We start from the raw sequence: 9,196 nt of genomic DNA, 5'->3' as shown, positions 1-9,196 counted from the left end.
AGGGACTTCATATGTACATAGTTTTTGAAATATTAAATATCTTTTCATTGTTGGCAGTTGGTATTTGCAGAATGTTCTTTCACACATGGTGTCATACCTGATGATAAGTGCAAAAGTATGGAAACTAGGGTTCTAGTTCAGTCATCCACAGGTTAGTCCAAGAAAAACATGCTTAAACATGTCTTGGCAATCAATGGGTGTCTGCGAACAAGTGTGCCTATGGTGTGAAGAGAGCCATCAGATGCCAAGGTGTGATTTAGGATGCATGTGAGACCTCTGCGAGGGCTTTAATATAAGGCCAGGTCACTGATCTTGTCGATGATTCCTTTTTACGCACCAATGACGACTATATCTTTCAGAGTCATGTATCAGCATTCTGTCTGTGTGTTAGACTGGGGTAGGATAGAGAAACAAATTCACTGGAACTCATATAGGTGTAAGAAAGAGGTTTCTCTCAGAGTGATTGTGGTTCAAGAAAACATCCCAGGCCAGTCCAGAGTAAGTCCATAAGTCTGATATTAGCCCTAAAGTGTGACACTCACCCACAAATCTCTCTTCAGATTCATGTACCCACATGCAATGATGCAGCATCCAGGAAGATCATAGGCCGGTGGGGGAAAAGTCTTGTAGATCCAATGGCAGTGGAAGCATGACAGGGTTGGTGCAGATCTCTGCTTGTGTTAGACCAGATTAACAAGAGAAGCAAATCCAGGACATACATATATGTATAGGAAAGAGCTTTATATAGGAGAGCAATTGCATATTGTGAAAATATCCCTGTCCAGTCCAGATAAAGTCCATTAGTCTAATATTAGCCCATAAGGCTGATACTAGCCCATAATTTCCTCTTCAGACTCACATAGCACATACGCTGATGCCAAGTGCAGAAATATCGTAGGCCACTGTGTGAACAGTCTTGTGTCTCCACCGCTGGTAGGAGCATCTCTGCGCTGGTGCAGGCCTCCACCTAGCTCCTCCAGCTCTCTGAGTGTGGCTCCTCATCAGGATGATGGATCAGAGAGACAGGAATTTCCCAGAATCCTCATGAGAAGGCCACGTCCATAAGGAGGCCTCATCAGACTGTGACCTGATTGACAGGCTAGATTCCACCCCTTTGCCCTTAATATCCTGAAGATGACCCAATATTATGTAACTACCAGAGCTTGTTAACAATAGGTCTTTCCACAGCTCATTTCCTCTTACTCAAAATTGTTTCTTTATGATCCCATCTGGCAGATGGCTTCCATAGCCATTGGAGACACCCATGTAAGCCCTCAAATGCCTTCTCAACAAGCCACTTCAATGTGCGGCAGTAAAGCTGAGCATGTCTGAGGAGAGGCCCATCAGCATCCTCCTGATCAGCCACACCTTCTTAGAGCCCATTTTTGGTTAAATATGTCATTGGATGAAAACAAGCTCAAACCTTCAAGGAGATCTCTTTACCTTGGAACTGTTAACTGGTATTTTCACTCAAATATCTCCTAAACACTTCCCTTGTCTTCTTTCCCCCTCACATTGGCCTCCTTTTGGTTGCATTACATCTCGGTATGCCTCTCCAGTCGGGTCTGCTGGCGTGGTGTGGCTCTCCTATCCCTCTCATACCTAAATCCACAGTCATAGATCATGTCTCTAAATGCTAGCTTCTCCGTGAAGCACGCTTTGGATCCAGTCATCTTCTAAAACCCAGAGGGATGGCTGTTCATCATGGGAGGACGCAGTTCAAACTCCCTGAGAAGGCCTTCCACATAGTATCCTGCTGTTCGGGTTGCTTGGTCTTGGCCCACGCAAGGACACTAAGCTCTAGGTACCCTGAACTCTTTGAAACCCCAATTCACTCTTTCCACACAGTTTTGTCTTCATCTGACTCATATGATCCTCTCTGATTTTGCTTGCTAATGCCCATTGAATTGTTCAAGCACCGGACCACAAAAATGTTCTCTGGGGGCATTTCCATTTGGTTGAATTTACACAGTACACTTGTACATCCTTTCATAATACCGATTCCCAAGTTTCTTGCTAAGTTTGACTTGTGCTCGTGTGTCTGTTCCTATTCTGTCCTATAGGCTTGCTATGAATTGGAATCAACTTGATTGGAATGGGTGTGGGTAAAGTCATAGGAGAGTCATCTGCTATTATTTTAAATAAATCATTTCCCTGAAGTCCTAAGAAAGGATAAAAATAACCCAAGACTATCATGTGGCCTATGAGCAGGCAGCAGGGGTCCTTGACATACCTGTCTGTTCCTTCTTCCATTGGTGGGTTCAGAAGAGCTGGCTGCATTTGTTCTGTACATGCCAAAGCCTCAGGGCCTCCACGGTGGGAACTGGAGGACGGGGAGGTCTTTTCATCCTTCAGGAAGAGGAAGAAGCTTTGGGCAGTGATCTTTCAAGGAAGAAGCATCATCATCATCATCATCATCATCATCATCATCATCATCATCATCATCATCATCATTTCTACTGCTTTCACATCTCCTAAACACTTTACAGCCCCCATCTCAATTCTCCCTCTAATACTGTAAGATGGAAATGACAATTAAAACTCTCAATTCATTAGAAACAAAAAGGTGCTTTTCTCTTGGACATATGACCTGGGCATCATCACAAATCTTACTTGCACCCTGGCCACACCGAGTCCTCTTTCTTCTTCTTTTTTCATGTCTTAACACCTCAAAAGCTCCATCCTTCCTTAGCAGACCATCTCCCTTTCTCCAAGTATCTCTGGTGCCTCACTGTTTCCTGCAATACCCATCTTACTCACAAAATTTAGGCAAATCTATAATAGATGTTCTTTTGACTCTGAATGGGTTTAATGGCAGTGAGTTTGGCTTAGTTCTTGGTATTAGATGCGTTCTTGTGTTTGGAATCATTTACACTTTTAGCTGATTTCATTTGCCTGTCTCTGAGCAACATGACCACTGAAAGTTTATATGACAATGATATAAACTCTATAATAATAAACTTCCCAAACAGAAACTCTGAAAGACAGGGCAGTTCTTTTCTGCTCCCCTCAGAACCCATGCCATTTACTGGCCTATGAGCAGAGAAAGAAGCCATATTCTGGAACCACCTGTGAACCTTTATTTTTTTTTGTTTTATCTTATAGGTAACTAACAAAATGCTTATTTATTAGGTTTTTTTGTGTATAGAGTTTCCATTTCTATACATCCTTTTTGTTCTATCAATATTAGACTACATTTATGTTATGGAAACTTTGTCCAAACCACCTGCTGCCACCAGAGTTTCTGAGATTGTACTTTTCTTTTGGAGAGATTGCAAATTTTTTTGTGTGTGAAAATTTGGAAGACACTTTTTTATTATCCTACTCCCAGGCTTACACAGCATGTATTTTATGTTTTCACTGTCATCTAAATTAATTCAAACTACTCTTTTCCCACTTAGCCTGGTATAAGTCTAGCAAAATTTTACTACATTGTTATCTTAGCAGGCATTCCCAAATAAGATTTGGCCATCTTCCTCTTCAATCTTTATTTTTTCCCAATCTTTCCTTAAAAAAATACTGTTATTTGGGACTCTTATATCTCTTACCACAACCCATGCATTCATCCAGTGTGTCAAGTACCTTTGCACATATGCCGCCATCATCATTTTCAAAGCACTCTTTTCTCACTTGAGCTTCTGATGTCAGCTCCCCATTTCCTCCCCCTCCCTCCCTCACAAACCCTTGATGAGTTATAGATTGTTATTTTTATATCTTATACCGTCCTCCATTTCCCCTCACCCACTTTTCCGTTGTTCCTGCCCCTGGGAGGGGGTTATAGGCTGATCCTTGTGATGAATTCCCCTTTTCTCCCCCCGCCCTCCCCTGATCCTCCTGGAATCTCCACTCTCATGTTTCATATCTATGCCTACAGATAAGCCCAGAATGCATGAACACCCATGGTTCAGTTAACCTGCTCCCCCTCTTGTGGTTTGAATTGTGTCCCCAAACCTTTAAACTATGTGTTAAAAATCCTAACCTCAATACCTACAGTATAATCCCATTTGAGGAGAAGTTCTTTTACCATGTTAATGAGGCAGGGTTAGAGTAGGGTGCATCTTGGACCATTCTCTCTTGAAATATAAAAGAGATTAAACACAGCTAGCACACAGAGACCAGAGCCTTCCTGTGGAATGAGGATGTTTTCCCCGAGAGCCAGAATCCTGAATTCAGACGTCTAGCCTCGTAAACTGTGAGAAAATTAATTTCTATTTCTCTTCAAGATGAGAATAGAATAGCCTTACCTAAAAAACAGGTAACATGTAACAACACTTCATTGTGTCATTAAACATTCCTTTGATACACCTCCCTATTCCTTGCCAATAGCATCATAAGCCCAAACAAAACCATCATTGTCCTTGAAACATGAGAATACTTTAGTGTAAAGAAAGAGGCACGCCTGTCAAAATATTTTTAGTTTGATTTTTGTCCTGTGATTTCCACAATGCAAAACAGCACTTCGCTGGTGTGTTGGGAGGAAGAGAAAGGGGAGGACAATGGAAAGGGAAAGGAGGGAAACATGAAAAAAAATTGACGGAAACTTAAAAAAAAACTTTTCAAAATATCTAGTCTTGAATTTGGAATTTATTTCCAAGTTTGCCTCTTGGCACCAGACTTTTGAATGCTGTGAAGATTTTAACTGCTTGTGATGGAAGGAATTGTCACCACTCCCAGTCACAGCAGCGTGATGTGGACAGGGGTGTCATGGAAGCATGAAGCAGGGACTTCTAGCTCAGTCCTGGAAGGACGGGAGGATTTTCTGCAAGAGGGCTATTTGAGCTCAGAATGAGAGGAATGAGTCAGATTACAGCGACGTGGAAGTAGAAAGGGTGATGGTTGTGGGAGAGGCAATTGCGCATTCCCAGACCCAGAGCAGAGAGGCTTTTCTGCGGGGCTACAGGTTTGACCACGGGATACTGAGAGCAGAGGAGCAGTGAAGTACTGCACAGAATAACTAGGGTAGTAGGTCCCCAAGGCCCTTGTCATCCAACCTAGGGAAGTTGCCTTTACTCAAGGATTCATACAAAGGCATTGGAGGGTTTTACCTTGGAACTGTTAGCTGGATTTATCACTAAAATATCTTTTTAAACACTTCCCCTTTTTTTCCTTTCCACTCATATGGGCCTCCCTTGGATTCCCTTATGCCTCTGGATGACTCTTTTTGATCTGGTCCATAGTCTTGAAGGATTGTCTTCGTGAATGTGTGGATATTGGGTGAGGCTGTTTCAAGCATGTTCTTGGCGGCCAACTGTCCAGCATGGAAATGGGGTGGTCTGGATCAGAATGCAGGTCTTGAGGATGCACAGAGTGTATGAAGTTGAACATTTTAGGGGGTAAACAGTATTTAAGACCTTGTGATTGGCTCAATGTGTGGATAACACAGTAGGACTTTTCTAGGTTCAACTGAGTCATTTTCAACATCTTTAGGCATCATCAACTGATCACAGAGGATTGAGGCTAGAACAAAATGAAGCACTTCATGGTAAGGGTTCCCCCAGGTGGCTGGTTGGAGCTGCAATTGCTCAGGTTGATTATTTACCTTTCAGAAGTGAAGGTCCCTTTGCGCATCATATTTTACAATATTGAAAAACGCCTTTGTACACACATCTACATGCATAACTTGAAAATGTTTGAAGATCTCCTGAACTCACCCAAGGATCCCTCAGGTTAATAACTTCACACACACACACACACACACACACACACACACATACACACACACACTTCAGGGTATCCTGGGTGAAAACCATCCACTGCACACACAGAAAAGCAAACCAAATGCCATGGATGACTGGGTCAGTCCAATTTCTGTGGATCCAGGGCTCTGGGATGACCACGTAGAATGATCTGTGCTTTAAGACATTCTTAACAGATGTCTTCACAAGGACACACACCCTCCCTCCTAACTATTCATCAGTCTTTATAGGCAAGAGACTTTATGGACAAGAAAAACTGGCCGAGGCTCTTTTGTTCATGGTGTTTTTTATAGGTAACAGCATAAAAATCATCAAATACCTCCAGATAATTCTAAAAATGATTCTCTTGCTTTATGAATGGCTACATGGTAAATTATTAATTTGAAAAATATAAGCTAATTATTCCTTGAGCCTCTTGGGGAACTGCATCTAGAGATGAAGTAAAGTCCCTGTGAGGTTGAGGAAATTATATTTTTATTGTAATCTCATCTTTCCCCGCCTTTTCTCCTTGACTAGAAAGCCTTGTTAAGACTTTATATGGCAGACCTGAAACTCTCTGGGAAGTTGAAAATCTGATCTCAGTGTCTCATCCTTTGACAATCTAGAGAAAATTTTAAGTAATTAATGAGGTCACTTTCTCTCTAAGGATGATAAGGTACAGCTATTTTACTTTGCTCACATGTCCCAAATTTTGTGTGAGGTCACAATCCAAGCTTTTGCTCGTGTGTGCACGTGACTGTTAAAAATTAATTGTATGTATATACCACAGTTTTTAATCCAATCGTCAGTGGTATATACATACAATGGAATACTACGCATCACTAAAAAGCAGTGATGAACGTATGAGGCACATAGCGGCATGGGAAGAACTGGAGGAAATCATGCTAAGCGAAGTAAGTCAGGCACAAAAGGACAAGTACAACATGAGTCCGCTGAGGTAAGAATTTAAAATTTTTTTTTAAAAAAGCAAAAGTGGCATAGGGAAAAAAGCTACTGTATACAAACATTTTAGGGGTGAAGACGGTGTAGTATGGAAGAGACCAGACCAAAACCAGGGATGTACATGGTAGACAATGGTGGAGGAGGTGGGGAAAGGAAAACAAAAGGATGAATACAAGGAAGAAAAGGGTAGTGGGGTCATGGGGCATTAATCCACCCAAGGGGAGGGTATTGTTTATATCTCCACAGGGAAAGTGGGACCAGACTTCAACCCAGTGTCGCAAGGTGTGAATGCAATATCCCGGTGTGGAGGAGGGAACCAGTGGAGAGGTCTAGGAGGCTGGCCCCAGCACCATAAATTAAGTGGATTCCTGCCCCTCCTCCGAAAAGAATTTGTTCCAAAGGACGACATTGGCTCTGCAGCTCCGGGAGATGGACATATCTGATCAGAGCACACGGGAGCAGATGAAGGGGCAGGAAGAGAGAGTGGAGCACAGCCTGGCCCACCAGGCCGTGATGATGATGTTCCTGAGTAGAGCAGCCAGTCCACAGAGAGAACAACATGGCTGGCCCTACTATGAGACATGATGCCCCTCAGTGACTAAGGGCGATACAGGGGACAGCACCGGAGACAGTGTGGGAATTACACCTGACCTGATCCCACCACACCGAGGCAAATCACTGGAGGAGTGCAGCGGAACAGCAAGGGAATGGAGTGGCAAGGTCCCCAGGGAATGCTGAAAGTGGACTTTGGGGCCAGGGCGTGGTGCCCCAACAGACTGGACTGGAAAACGCTCCTAAGGGCCAGCAAACGATCCCTGAACTAACTACAAGCTTTTCTCTTGTGAACTGTTTTGTTCTGTTCTTTGTCAGTGGTTTGTTTTTGTTGTTTTGTTGTCTGGTTGTATACTGTTGCTTTCTTTTCTTCTGTCTTGTTTTTGTGCATGTTATTGTCTCCACAGGTCTGTCTGAATAGGACAGGCTGGATGAACTATCTGGATGAAAAACAACGGGACCGACAGTTCCGGGGGGACTTGGGGTGGGGGGGTAGGGGGGTAAGGAAGTGGTGTTAAACCCAGGGACAAGGGAAAAACATGGGACCCCAAATGGTAGAGAAGGGGGAGTGGCAGGCATGGTGGGAAATGATCAAGGGTAAGGTTGCTTAGAGAAGAGGTATACTCTAGCCCAGGTGGCAATGAAGTATGGTAGTAGGGCAGGAGGAAAGTCAAGGGAGATGGAGGAAAGAGCTAGGAGTCAAAGGGAATTCATGGAGGTCTAGACAAAGACATGTACATGCAAATATATATAGGAAGATGGGGAAATAGATCTATGTGTCTATATTTATAGGTCAAGTATTAAGGTGGCGGAAGGACCTTGGGCCTCTACTCAAACACTCCCTCAATGCATGAATACCTTCTTTTATTAAATTGGAACTCTATGATGCTCACTCTTCCGACACAACGGCTGGAGCCAAAGTGGGTGAACAAGTAAATGTGGTGAAGAAAGCTGATGGTGCCCGGCTATCAAAAGAGATAGTGACTGGGGTCTTAAAGGCTTGAAGATAAACAAGCGGCCATCTAGCTCAGAAGCAACAAAGTCCACATGGAAGAACACACCAGCCTGTGTGATCGAGTGGTCCCAAGGGATCAGTTACCAGGCATCAAAGAACAAAAAATCATATCATTGACTGCACACCTCCATGATAGGATCGCTGAAGACAAATGGGTGCATAAGCAAATGTGGTGAAGAAAGCTGATGGTGCCCGGCTATCAAAAGAGATAGTGTCTGGGGTCTTAAAGGCTTGAAGGTGAACAAGCGGCCATCTAGCTCAGAAGCAAAAAAGCCCACATGGAAGAAGCACACCGGCCAGTGCGATCATGAGGTGCCAAGGGACCAGGTATAAGGCATCATGCAAAAAAAAAACAAAACAACGATATAAGTGTGTGTATGTATGTGTATATGTATATGTATATATATATATGTATATATATACCATATTAAATGAAGGGGGAAGTGCAGAGTGGAGACCTAAGGCCCAAGTGTCGGCCAATGGAGATCCCCTCATAGAGGCGTTTAGGAGAGGAGATTGGTTAATTAGGGTGCGAGGTAGTACCGATGAAGAACACAGCTTTCCCCCAGATCCTGGATGCTTCCTACCCCCAACTACCATGATCCAAATTCTACCTTGCAGGCCTGGATAGGACAGAGGCTGTACACTGGTACATATGAGGGCTGGAGGTACAGGGAATCCAGGGTGGATGATACCTTCCGGACCAAGGGTGTGAGGGACGATGATGGGAGAGTGGAGGGTGAGTGGGTTGGAAAGGGGGAACTGATTACAAGGATCCACATGTGACCTCTTCCCTGGGAGAGGGACAGCAGAGAAGGGGGGAAGGGAGACTCCGGATAGGGCAAGATATGACAAAATAATGAGGTATAAATTACCAAGGGCACATGAGGGAGGGGGGAAAGGGGAGGGAGGGGAAAAAAAAAAGAGGACCTGATGCAAGGGGCTTAAGTGGAGAGCAAATGCCTTGAGAATGATTGGGGCAGGGAATGTA

This window comes from Tenrec ecaudatus, chromosome 15 (genome assembly GCF_050624435.1).
Source record: "Tenrec ecaudatus isolate mTenEca1 chromosome 15, mTenEca1.hap1, whole genome shotgun sequence".
Taxonomy (NCBI): Eukaryota; Metazoa; Chordata; class Mammalia; order Afrosoricida; family Tenrecidae; genus Tenrec; species Tenrec ecaudatus.
This window is presented reverse-complemented; position numbering follows the sequence as displayed.